This window comes from Hyperolius riggenbachi, chromosome 10 (assembly GCF_040937935.1).
Source record: "Hyperolius riggenbachi isolate aHypRig1 chromosome 10, aHypRig1.pri, whole genome shotgun sequence".
NCBI classification, from domain to species: domain Eukaryota; kingdom Metazoa; phylum Chordata; class Amphibia; order Anura; family Hyperoliidae; genus Hyperolius; species Hyperolius riggenbachi.
In genome coordinates, this window is record NC_090655.1 from 50,249,613 (window position 1) to 50,262,854 (window position 13,242).

The window sequence follows — 13,242 nt, forward strand, 5'->3', positions numbered from 1 at the left end:
TTTTGGCTGTTAGAGACAGCAGTAAACAGCTAATTCCTGTCTGTGAACATTGTTACATTGTGGCACTTTGCCCAGAGTACCGCAGTACTCAGAGCTTCTTGTGGGAGGGGTTTCAGCACAAAATCAGTCATACAGCGCCCCCTGATGGTCTGTTTGTGAAAATCATTATATTTCTCATGTAAAAGGGGGTATCAGCTACTTATAAGGATAAAGTTCAATTCTAGGTTGGAGTTTCTCTTTAAGTAGCTGGAGGTGCCTGTGACTGAAGGGAGATCTCGTCAGTGGAATGCAGAGAGCAGGCTGAGTAATCTCTCATTTATACTCTCAGCAGGACTTTGCATAGGGAAAATGGGAGGAGAGTGAGCCCCCTTTCCACCATCAGGCGCCTGTAGGCACGTGCCTACAGTGCCTTATGGTAAATCTGACCCTGCGGTCGGTAAAAAACAGTCAATTTGTGGAACGGAATGGATCCTAACGGATGCAAACGGATCCAATGTGAACCAATGGATCTCTTCACATTGGTCTGTTAGAAGAGATCTGTTACGCACGATCCGCTGAACAGACCTCAAAATTTGGTTCTGCAGCAATTTTTCCAGACCGCTGAGCCCAGCAGAATGGAAACGGAGGCTGAAGCCCAGAATTGGAGGCAATGAGGAAACAGAACGTTTATTCACACTTTTCTAAACAGAAAAATCCATTGGTGCTGACATCACACTGTGGGAGGGGTTTCACCACAATATCTGCCACACAGAGCCCCCTGATGATCCGTTTGAGAAAAGGTAAAGATTTCTCATGGGAAAGGGGGTATCAGCTACTGATTGGGATGTTCAATACTTGGTTACAGTTTCTCTTTAATTGCCATTATGAACCGGTACTAAAACTACATAAACATGCTGGATGATCGTCATTTAAGACAAATGAGGACTGATGGATTGGCAGACAATTGATAGTCCAAACAGAGTGCAACAATTTCGAAAGACAGGGCCAAGGGACAGTTGTCAGCCATATGGACCATTCCAAAGTGAGGGACCTGTTTGGCCAACTATGATTCATACTCAGCAGGAGACATTGGCAGCGCTTCCAAACAGAGGCTGCACCCGAATTGACTACCTGCAATAGATGTGCAGAGCTCCACAATTGTGGACTAAAATACACAACATGCATTCAAAACAGATGAAGCTAACTGAAACTAATGTCCTCCTTTGCTGTACCTGTTTTGAATGCATGTTGTGTATTTTGAAAGCGCTGCCAATGTCTCCTGCTGTACAGAACTCATGTAAGTATACTTATGGCTAGCTGCATCCATGTGCTTCAAATTGCATTCAAATTATAGATTAGGACTAGTACATGATTTGCATCTGATTTGCATTCAAGGCATGTATTTAGCCCCTGTGGGGCTCTGCATGCCTCTGTTGGTCTACAATTCAGTTGCAGCCTATGAGCGCTGTCATTTGTTTGATGTCTGTTTGAGAGAAATGTGTATACCATTTTATGACTAGCAGCACTAGGAAAAAATTGTGTTTTTATCGGAAGACTAGCGGTAGGTCTTCCCCGAGAGAACCCGCCATCGCCGTGGGGAAGTCTAGTAGGGAATAATTTGTGCACATATTATTTATACTGAAGCTGACGTCCTCCTTTGCTGTACCTGTTTTGAATGCATGTTGTGTATTTTAGTCCACAATTGTGGAGCTCTGCACATCCATTGCAGGTAATCAATTCGGGTGCAGCCTCTGTTTGGAAGCGCTGCCAATGTCTCCTGCTGTACAGAACTCATGTAAATATACTTATGGCTAGCTGCATCCATGTGCATCAATTTGCATTCAAATGATAGATTAGGACTAGTACATGATTTGCATCTGATTTGCATTCAAGGCATGCATTTAGCTCCTGTGGGGCTCTGCATGCCTCTATTGGTCTACAATTCAGTTGCAGCCTATGAGTGCTGTCATTTGTTTGATGTCTATGATTCATACTCAGTGGTGTGCACAGGTATCAGCAGATGGCAAGTAACTGAGTGCACATGTACAAGAAGCCCAGGCTCCAAGCAGGCAACCCGCTATACTGCTTTATTTCTACTTATTTGAAAAACACAAAGGAACAATTGAGAGCACCAGATGGTGTAGTATGTTAGCACAATGCAATTTACAGTAGGTATGGGAGAAGAGAGGTACTCACAAAGGTGGGTTACTGCTAAGGCAACCGCTGTATTCCCTCCCAGGTGGGGAAATTAGACCCGACCCCACATGGGATAAAAAGTCTCTCTCTGTAGCAGAAACAGATCGGGTTAACATCCCTCCATCAGGGGTGGGATAGAATACTTGATTAGTTATAGAACAGAGGCGCCAGCGTAAAATAAAACACATTAAAAACAGTATAAGATGGGAGGTAGTGGTGGACTTACCACCCCAAATAGACTTGAACAGTCAATAACAAGTTGAAAAATTCTGTAATCTAACACTTTAAAAATGCAATGCATTTCAAGGGCATTAACCCACTTCATCAGACAATCAATAGGAGTTACTGTCAGCAAATCTCAGCTAGCAAAAGCTCCTCCGTCAGGCACCAGGCAGGGAGGATTAAAATTAGGTTCTGGCTATGGTAACATAATCTGACAAGCTAGCTTAACCAGACTGAACAGGTCAACAAAATAGGCAGCCCATCAGATTGAGCACTTGGAGACAAATATGATGGCCCCTGAGCACTGCAGAGCAAGTGTGTGAAATGTGAGGACCAGGAAACTCGACAGATTGGATAAGTCCTCTTTGGTTTTTAGCTGAGGATCACTGAACAGTATTGTAATACGCTCTCATCTTTTGTGTATCTATCTATGTTTTACTCTCAGCTGTTCGTCGTTTTTGGTTTGCCAAGTGACTTGTTGCCCCAGATGAGGCGCTTCCTGTGTGCGGTGGGAGGAGGATAGCGATCTAAACCCGAAGGGAAGAGAAGGCCCAGGAGCAGAGACATCTGTGCCCCAGATCCTGCAGGTAAGAGACGTCCTCCCTCTTCACATCTTTATCACGTCTCTCTGCTTCTTCTGTATTCGGTATTTTGCTTCTCTAGCTGCTAATTCTTCTGTATACAGTCACGCTCTTACAGAGTTTAAAAATGTCTGTAACCTATTCTGAAGTCTATGATATCTGAAGGTTTGTCAGTGCAGTCATTGAAGAACAAGCACATGTGTATTCTTTATACAGATTCAAATCGTATAATTCAGACAATTTCTGTTGATTAATAGGCCAGAGCAACAAAATGTGTTTATATACAGGCCAGTGTCCAATTAACATTTTTCCTAAGTTTTCTTCAAGGAGATGTTTTCAGACCTTACCAATAAAATACGTTTAATGCCCCCCATGCAATAAAATACTAAAAATAACGTTGAGAACACTTTTTTTACCTACCGTTTTGACCTTTTATTCAATTGCCAAGTGCTGAAAAGTTATTTAGATAAGATTAAAAATTACCTCCTAGGAGAAAACTCAAGAGAAAAAGTGAATTGCATATGGCCTATAGTGTTATGTTATATCTACAAAGCCAGAACTCTGTTAGATGATGTTTGATTGAGCAGCACATCCAGAATGGTCACTGAATGTGTTGGCACAAGTTATCTTCTCTATATATAGCCAAGATTATTTGATTTATTAAGCTTGGACAAGTCTGGATGTTACTAGGACACAAAAGTGCTCTCATAGCCTGGGATAGATTTATTACACATCATCTTTCATTAGAGTTGGCAGCTCCTGTGTTATATCGAAACATAGTGACGTTTGTTGAAATGTTGAGTGATTACACCTGTATTGACTACTTTTAAATGGATCTGGATTGTCCTAAGAAAAAATTGTTGCTGGTGTGGAAGTACGCATCACCAATCACACAACCACTTATTCACTGAGATTTCGGCTGCTCTGACTATGGTCTGATATAATGCAGGTGAGGGTAGCAAACTTTTCTCACCCGGTGGACAATTTACAATAAATTCAGAGTAGGTTTGCGGAATCATTTATGTTCTCGAGTGTTCTTCAGCTTGGGTGAACTACGGTAAACAAGCCAAGAACTGTGAGCCTTCATCTATTGTGTTATAATCAGCAAACTATCATGTGATGATTTCTTGGGCAGAGGGTAGAGAATGGGTAGTGAAGAACTCGGTACTGTTAGACGTCTCCTTTTCATGCGTCTACATAGAAAGTTGAATTGTTGCTCAACACAATCCAGAGTTGGGGCCATGAAGATGGAAAAAATATCAGTTACATTGTTTTGTTTCTGATTCCATCCTTTTCTCTTGTTATGGGAGATTTGCAGGTGGTAAGAACTCTGTATGATATGTGTTAGGTGGTGGACAAGTGCTTAATACATGCAGGCTTCCAGGACTGTGGAATATGGACTTTATGGTGGACAGGCCCAGAGGTTGTAGTGTAGGTGGTGTACATGATGTGTACTGTAATGGTGGAAGTTGTATAATATGAGTTTATTGATACATTTTATTGTACTTTGTGGACCTCATACAATGCAAGCAAATGGTAGCCTGGTACATTGGCTGCAGGCAGGCCATACAATCTATAATCAATGTTAGATATGTCCAGAGGCTGTATGGAGATTGTACAATATTTCACTAGTGAAAGGCCTGCTCCTATGATATCTTATGAATGAGCCTGATCATGAAGGGGTCCACTGGCTATGGTGAGACTGCAGCCAATGGTGGACTAGGGTTGCAGCGTAAATGTTGTGTGTAACTTGTAGAATATTTTCACCTTGGTGGATTATTATTATTATTATTATTACACATGACATGTATATAGCACTGACACATTTCCTGCAGCACTTTACAGAAAACATTAAAGGGGCACTATGACGAAAAATTGTAAAATTTAAAATATGTGCAAACCTGGACAAATAGTAGTACGTTTCTTCCAGAGTAAAATGAGCCATAAATTACTTTTCTCCTATGTTGCTGTCACTTACAGTAGGCAGTAGAAATCTAACAGAAGTGACAGGTTTTGGACTAGTCCATCTCTTCATAAGGGATTTTCAGCTTTTATTCTTTATAAATATATTCCTTAAAAAGAATTTAAACAATGATGCTGGCCAGCTTCCCTGCTCGCTAGTCGCTACACAGTTTTTTGGCAAGTGCTCTTGAAAATAAATAAATCCCTGGGAATCCCCCATGAAGAGATGGACTAGTCCAAAACCTGTCGCTTCTGTCAGATTTCTACAACCTACTGTGACAGCAACATAGGAGGAAAGTAATTTATGGCTCATTTTACTCTGGAAAAATTGTACTTCTTATTTCTATATGTTTGCACATATTTTAAATTTTAAAATTTTTCGCCATAGTGGCCCTTTAAACAATTCACATGACTCTCGTACATGCGTCCATTATTTTGTTGCTCATAATGATTGTTGATTGATTGGGGTGGCATTATTTCTCAGCTACAGCCTAGCAGCCTGCTATATTCTATGGAAAGATGAAGGGAGGCGAAGGGCGGTAGACAAGTGAGGAGCATCTGCAGCGGGAAGAGCGGGAAAGGTGCTCAATCGTCATTTGTCATTCGGCTAACCATCATGGCTTATCACAAAGCATTGTGGGTCTCTTGATGGATGCTAGAATTTCCCCTGAGATTATCATGCACAATCGTCCCTAAAGCTACATACCCACAGGCAGGTGTATCCAGATGGATTGTGGAAACGATCTTTTGGCAGCAATCCATCTGTCAGAATCTGCAATCAGCCAAAACAAATCATTTACATGATCGTGGCAAAACCCGTGCAAGCCAATGAGGATCAGAATGATACTCAACGACTTAAATGGACATGTCGGTTGTTCAAAAATGAACGATTGCCGCGGGTGTTGCGCATAGTTAAACATCATTTAACACATTTGTGTGTGATAAAAAATCATTCATTGAGTAAAATCATTCATGAAAAAACATTTAGTGGATATGAGTCTTAACAGTGACAATCTAGCGTAGGTATGTAGGTATGTAAATAAGTATCTTTGTGGGGTCACAATCATCCAATGCCCCCTAATATGCTCTAGAACAAGCTTCAGGGTAAGCTAAATAACCTAACAGTATGTTTTAGGGATGTGGGAGAAAACTGCAACACTTGAAAGATCAACAAGAAACACGGGACTCCGGTCCAACATGGCAAGAGTGCTAGCCACTAATTCATCATGTATTGGTTCTATACACTCTGCACCACACTGCATTCTGTAAGTTACTACAGTAGAGTCTTGGTTATCCAGCAACGACAGGGATGGGCTGATGCCAGATAAGTGTGTTATCTGGTTGATTGAGAATTATTGTTAAAACTAGGCCTAGCTAATACAGTACTATACTCCACTCTATATACAGTGCTGCCCATAATTATTCATACCCCTGGCAAATTTTGACTTAAAGTTACGTTTATTCAACCAGCAAGTATTTTTTTTTGATGGGAAAAGACATAGGTGTCTCCCAAAAGATAATAGGAGGATGTACAAGAGGAATTATTGTGGGGAAAAAAACATTTCTCAGCTTTTATTTACATTTGAGAAAAATGTGTCAAGTCCAAAATTATTCATACCCTTCTCAATAATCAATAGAAAATCCTTTATTGGCTATTACAGCAATCAAACGATTCCAGGGGCGTAGCAATAGGGGTCGCAGAGGTAGTGACTGCATCGGGGCCCGAAGGGCCCTCCCTCAACTACAGTATTAGCTCTCTATTGACCCTGTGATCATAATAATGACTTCTATAGATACTTTGAATAGTGGTAATCATTAACAAACTGTTCCCCATCCCCTTCTTGCACCTCTAATGCTGTAGTTGCCATAGGCAGGATTTGGTGTGCCGTATCAATTGTTATGTATAGAGTGCTAGGGGGGCCCCATTGTGAAACTTGCATCGTGGCCTACAGATCCTTAGCTACGCCACTGAACGCTTCCTATAATTGCAGACCAGCTTTTTGCATGTCTCCACAGGTATTTTTGCCCATTCATCTTTTTGTTTGAGGGTCTTCTTGCCATCACCCTGATCTTTAGCTCCCTCCACAGATTCTCAATTGGATTCAAGTCAGGATTCTGGCTGGGCCATTCCAGGTCTAACAAGGTTAGACCTGATCTGCTGCATTCTTGTTCAGGGTCTATTGCTAAAATTATTATAGGCAGAGGATCAGCAGGACAGCCAGGCGACTGGTATTGTTTAAAAGGAAATAAATATGGCAGCTTCCATATCCCTTTCACTTCAGTTGTCCTTTCAGGAGATCTGATCTAAGCAAAGTCTGTCCATGGAAATTGCCATGTATTCTGGTCATTGTGTTTAAAAAATACAACGTAGTTTCAACCTTATATTATTATTTATAATGTACCAACATCTTCCACAGGACTTTACAGAGTGTCTATATATCACTGTCCATCAGAGGAGATCACAATCTAATACCAGCCACAGTCGTGTGTCCATCAAAGTCTACGGCCAATTTTAGGGGGTAGTCAATTAACTTATCTGGGATGTGGGAGGAAACTGGATAGATTGGAGGAAACCCACACAAACACTGGGAAAACATACAAACTCTGAGTAGATGGGATTTGAACCAGAGACCCAGGGCTGCAAGGCAAGAGTGTTTTAATTCCAAAACGTTAGACTTAAGTTAATATTAATAATAATCCAAACATTTTTATAGAGTTTTTCTCCAGTCAGACTCAAAGCACTCAAGAGCTGCAGCCACCCTGCAGTGGTAGGAAGTCTTGCCTAAGGACTCCTTACTGAATAGGTATTGATGCTAGCCAGGATTCAAACCCTGTTCTCCTATGTCAAAAGCAGAGCCCTCAACCAATACACTATCCACCCACTAAAATAGAACTGAAAACCACCATTAAAAATAATTGTTGGCCCCCAACAGATTATGATTCTGGTTTTCCTTAGAATCCTCATATAAGGTAAAGTTCTGAGCCTCATTGGGCCCAGGAAAGGAGTATTGCCCTTATTCTCCTGATGGCTGCCCAGTTTGCAATAGTAAATGAAATATTTTTGTCTACGCAAAATCCAACTGAAAAAAATGGAAGCGTCTATATTAGACAGTCTGTAGAGTCTCAGTTGTCCAGAACTCAACTACGTAACCAGCAGTCTCCACCGACCAGCACAAATCGCTGACAGTAGTCACAAATCGCCGTCAGTACTCACAAATCTCTGGCAATACTCACAAATCGCAGAGAGTACTCACAAATGGCTGGCAGTACTCACAAATCGCAGAGAGTACTCACAAATGGCTGGCAGTACTCACAAATCGCCGGCAGTAGTAACAAATGGCTGGCAGTACTCACAGTGGTGAAGGCCAAGTCCTTAGGCTGTTTGTGCTCTGCTGTTTAAAGACTGGGTTCTGTCAAAGTTAATATACGTTCAGTTACTGTATTTAAATATTTATTACAGACAGGGGTGTAATAAAAGCAAACAATGTTCACTCCATTTCCCTTGCCTACCCCTGGTGACTCTCACAGCCTGGGGGGCCATCTTGCAAGGGTCATACAACATGTGTGGACATCATAATCTTCACACCCATAACAAGTGTAGCCACAAAAACACCTGATCTGAAGGAGGGACCCCTTTATCGGAGAGAGTAAAGTTGTAGTTGGGGCTCCCTCCTGCAGTTGCAGGGAGTCTTCCCTGTAGTTACGCCCCTGATTACAGAGTTCATGCTATGTATGTAGAGTGGGGCATAGTACTTTATTAGCTGGGCCTATTTTTAACATTGAATCTCAAGCAACCAGAAAGCCGATCGGTGATAGATCACTGAGACTCTATTGTATTCATAAATTAAAGGAAGCATATGAATCATCATACGAAGAACAAGAGTCTCACCGGCTTCCCCAGCTCTAGTTTGATATTTCTTGTTTAGCAGTAAATGAAGTCTGCACTCATTAGTTCAGTAGGATCATCTAGGTCTCGGTGAATGGGGCCAAATCCTGGTTTTGTTCAAACTACCAAGACTAACGCTCACGTGGACCATTGATTAGACCACAGGAACATTTGGCAGTCAGACAGAACCTCACACAACATCACGACATACTCTCGCAAAAAAACAAATGCAGAAACTGGAAGCCGGATGATGATGCGGTACTACTGAGGCCTTCGTAAAGCTACAATTATATTTACACGTCTTTGAGCTTCACGAAGGGGAACTGTCATATCTGGAATTATACAGATAGTTGGGACCACCGTCAATAACCCCTCTTCAGGTAAATATTCTTTGGCAATAACAAAATTATAAGGACACTGGTTTAAAACGCAGCTACATCCGGTCTTGTAAATATTCTGAGAATTATTTTTTGAATTTCAAATTGAAATGAAAGTTTATTTTAGAGTATGTAAAATTGTAGAGGAGGGAGACTCCAGCCTAGTCCCACACAGTGGGATGCCACCGATTTTATTCAGTACCCCGTGACCACTCCTGGTGCTGTATATGGACATCCCTGACATTTAAATATAGTCTTCAACAAGAATCATTCATAAGTGAGAAGCAGTATAAAAATACAACACTGCAAAATAAAAATGCATTTACAAAACGATAAAGAAACCGAAACAAAAAAATCAGGCTGTAAAGTGTAACAATTTTAATCCTGTGTATTGGGCAAGTCAGTTTAAACAGTTTGTAGAATTATAAATGCAACAACTTACATTTAAGCAGCAATGCTGGACAATGTGTTGGTGCTTCATAAAAAATATAATAATAATGATTATAATACTAATTATGGCTAATAATTTATCAGATTACAAGCTTTGTACAGTATATTCTTCCTCCTTGTAATCAGTGGTGTTTGTTTACACTCGATGATGAGAATGCTGTATGGGGCACTTGCGTCATTTTTACTGTGGTTGCAAATTTATTGCAGCGTTTGGTCAGGTTTATTATTATCTTGTTAAATCTTTTACTAAACAAAATATAGGAAAATTGTTCCAAACCAGGATTATTATTATCAACATTAAGCATGCTGTCTAATATTCATGCTGTTATCAGAAAATTAGGACAGACCTGGAGAGACGAGGACATCCTTTTTACTGTCAAACATTTTGAAAACGATTCAATGAATTTTGTTTTAATGATATAATGTCCAATCCCTGAACAGTATAATTTTTCTAAAATACTTTTGTTCAGGTTTTCAGATTTTTTTACCTTTATTTTGCATGAACTTTAGCAAGCTTAAAACAATTAATTAGAAGCTGTGTAAATTGAGCAGATTTTTTAAAAAAATTATTAACGTTATTACCATAATTATTTTTACTGCCCTCGCCAACTGATCACCACCAAATCACAATGAAATCCCAGGCACTACCTGGTGCTACATAGTTACATAGTTATTTTGGTTGAAAAAAGACATACGTCCATCGAGTTTAACCAGAGAACAAGCACAACACCAGCCTGCTCCCTCACATATCCCTGTTGATCCAGAGGAAGGCGAAAAAACCCTTACAAGGCATGGTCCAATTAGCCCCAAATGGGAAAAAAAATTCCTACCCGACTCCAGATGGCAATCAGATAAAATCCCTGGATCAACATCATTGCTGGACAAGATGAAGCACTCATGTTGGACTCAACCAATTTGTGCATAATATAAAATTTGAATTATTTTTGTGGTGTACAATTGACAAAAAAATGTACTATACATACATATAACAGAAATGACACAAATAAGGGTGATACAGGATCCAAAGCTGATGCAGAAATAATAAGATATAACGAAAGAGAGGCTCCAGCCCAAAACACATTTTACCTGGGAAGGAGGGGGTACAGGAGACAGAAATGAGAATTGAAAATATAAATACGTAAACAAACTATGTATGATTAACACGTTGGGGAAGAAGTTATGGTGTATCCCTAGAAGCGCTAGGCAGTGTTATACAGTCCACAATGGTGGTCTTCCGTATGCAGCTCCTGTGGTCCTTGTTTATTTTAGTTGTGTGCAGAGATAGATCAGTAAAGGCCCACAGATGATCGTCATGTTCTGCATTCACCTACAGACATTGCTGATGTGCAAAACTATTGCCAAGTGTTATCGTATCTCACTGAGACCTTCAACCCTTCTCTTGGGGTTTCTCTCAGGAGATGTTTTCATGCCTTATGACCTTTTCAACCCCCAGCTAGCAAAAAGTAAAACCGTACTTTAGAAGAAGCTACCAGGTACTAAAAAATTATTTTGTAAATAAAATAAAATGAACACACACCTCCTTTTTGAGGAAATTCATCAAAAATGTTTATTGACTCTGGACCATCGTTTTATCTGATTCTTGACCCCAGCTCAATAAAATTTACTCCTGAAGTTTCTCACTGGAAATGTGTTTGCACCTTATCAATAAAATACATTGTTACTCATACTCAACAGCAGGCAAAAAAAGCCAAACAAACTCAAATTACGTTGTTAAAAACGTACATACCTTTGATTTTACTTTTCCCATTTACGCTATAACACCTTTAAAGATGAGAAATTGCCTCCTCTGAGAAAAATCAAGAGAAAACGTTTATTGAATCAGTACCCTTTTTTCAGTAAAATGACTATGGTTTATATACCGCTTGCTCACATCAAAATTCCTTAAAAATGTTTTAAATAAGACAGACATTTCTAAAGTGTTTTCCTATAGAATATATACTTTAACATCATATGTGATTTGGGCCTTTAATCAATTGAAAATGCTTAAAGATGATGTAAATTGAAAAAAAAACAACAAATAATTACCTAAGGAGAGAGAAGGCTCTGGATCCTATAGAGCCTTCTCGTTCCTGTTACGGTCACAGGGGCGTAGCAATAGGGGGTGCAGCGGTAGCGGCCGCATCGGGGCCCTTGGGCCAGAGGGGCCCCGAAGGGCCCTCCCTCAACTACAGTATTAGTTCTCTATTGGTCCTGTGCTCATAATAATCACTTCTATATATACATTGAGTAGTGGTAAACATTAACAAGCTCTTCCCCATCCCCTTCTTGCACCTCTGACACTGTAGCTGCCATTGGCAGGTTTTGGTGCGCCGTATCAATTGTTATGTATAGAGTGCCTGGGGGGCCCCATTGTAAAACTCGCATCGGGGCCCACAGCTCCTTAGCTACGCCACTGTACGGTCACCTCGTTCCAGCACCGTCATTGCAGTTCTAATCGGACAATGCGGGAGTCTTCGGAAGTCTTCAGGACCCCGAGTGCTCCCATAGATGGGCGGCTCTGTACTGGACATGTGTGAGCACGCGAGAGAGCGCGCTAGTGCGGCCTCCCAAAGACTTCCGAAGCCTCCCACAGCGGCACAGAGTACTATGCTACCAGGGGAGACAGCACTGGAACAAGGGAACCATGAGAACCATATAGGAGCCAGAGCCTTCCCCAGAGCCAGGACAAGGTCCTCCAGCACCCAAGGCTGAGACACCAAAGTGCGCCCCTCCATCCCTCCCACCCCAGCTGTCACGCACTGATTGCTATTAGACTAAGGCCCTGTTTACACTTAATCAGTTGGTATACGTTTTTTTCTTCTCTTCAGCAGTGCATTGTGAAAAAGATTTCAGATAAAATGCATTAAGTGTGAAGTGTGCCATTTGGAAACATGGGACTTACTTTGAAAATCAGTTGTGCTTTCAGTTATAAGTGTAAATGGGGCCTAAAAGGCGCAGCAGCCCCCCCCCCCCCTCCTCCCTTCCAACACCTTAATCTCTAGTTATCTGGCTTGCAGTCACTGCCATGTATCCCCTTTTCTTATTTCTCTCTGCATCAAACACAAACACAATAGAGGAATGATAGCTGACTGAATTGTATGCCCTTCCTGCACTGCGCCCTGAGGCTGGAGCCTCTCTCGCCTCTGCCTCAGCCTGGCCCTCCTTCTCTATAGGTAAGTGCCTGTTCGTGTTTTCCCCCCCGCTTTTACATTCACTTTAATGCAGTTTAGTGCGTAAACCCCTATGGGAGTGTTATTAGATTATGACTACTGAAGTACAAGGGGTAATAGAATTTGATGCATGATGTGCTTCAGAAAATATGCCAGTGTTGCATAAATGTGTAATATTTTCCACACCATTATTCAGCAATCAGCAGCAATTCTCATTTCTAAATGATAAATACAGGCTAATAGACTTGAATGTGCTAATACTGTAGAGAAGACTCCAGAGGCGTAGCTAGGCTTTTCAGCGCCAGGGGCCAAAAACTGTTTTTGTGCCCCCCTCTGGACAAATTGGGCATGGCCACGCATCAGAATGTGGTCATGGTCATGGGTGGAGCCAAATGTACAAATGCTGTTTAGCCAAATGT

The 13,242-nt window shown here is 41.1% G+C and overlaps 1 protein-coding gene across 3 annotated transcripts in view; it reads left to right on the forward strand.

The window, feature by feature from the left end:
• Window positions 1–2,936: 2,936 nt before the first annotated feature.
• The window catches only part of LOC137533838 (T-cell surface glycoprotein CD4-like), an 85,331-nt gene continuing 75,025 nt past the window's right edge, over window positions 2,937–13,242 (forward strand). Inside the window, exon 1 of one of the 3 annotated variants that reach the window (XM_068255084.1) lies at window positions 2,937–2,984. The gene's annotated coding sequence lies outside the window, so the exon portion shown is untranslated. Of the gene's footprint in view, window positions 2,985–9,094; window positions 9,207–13,242 lie in introns of those variants that run through there. The other 2 variants (XM_068255085.1, XM_068255083.1) reach the window with 2 other exon arrangements.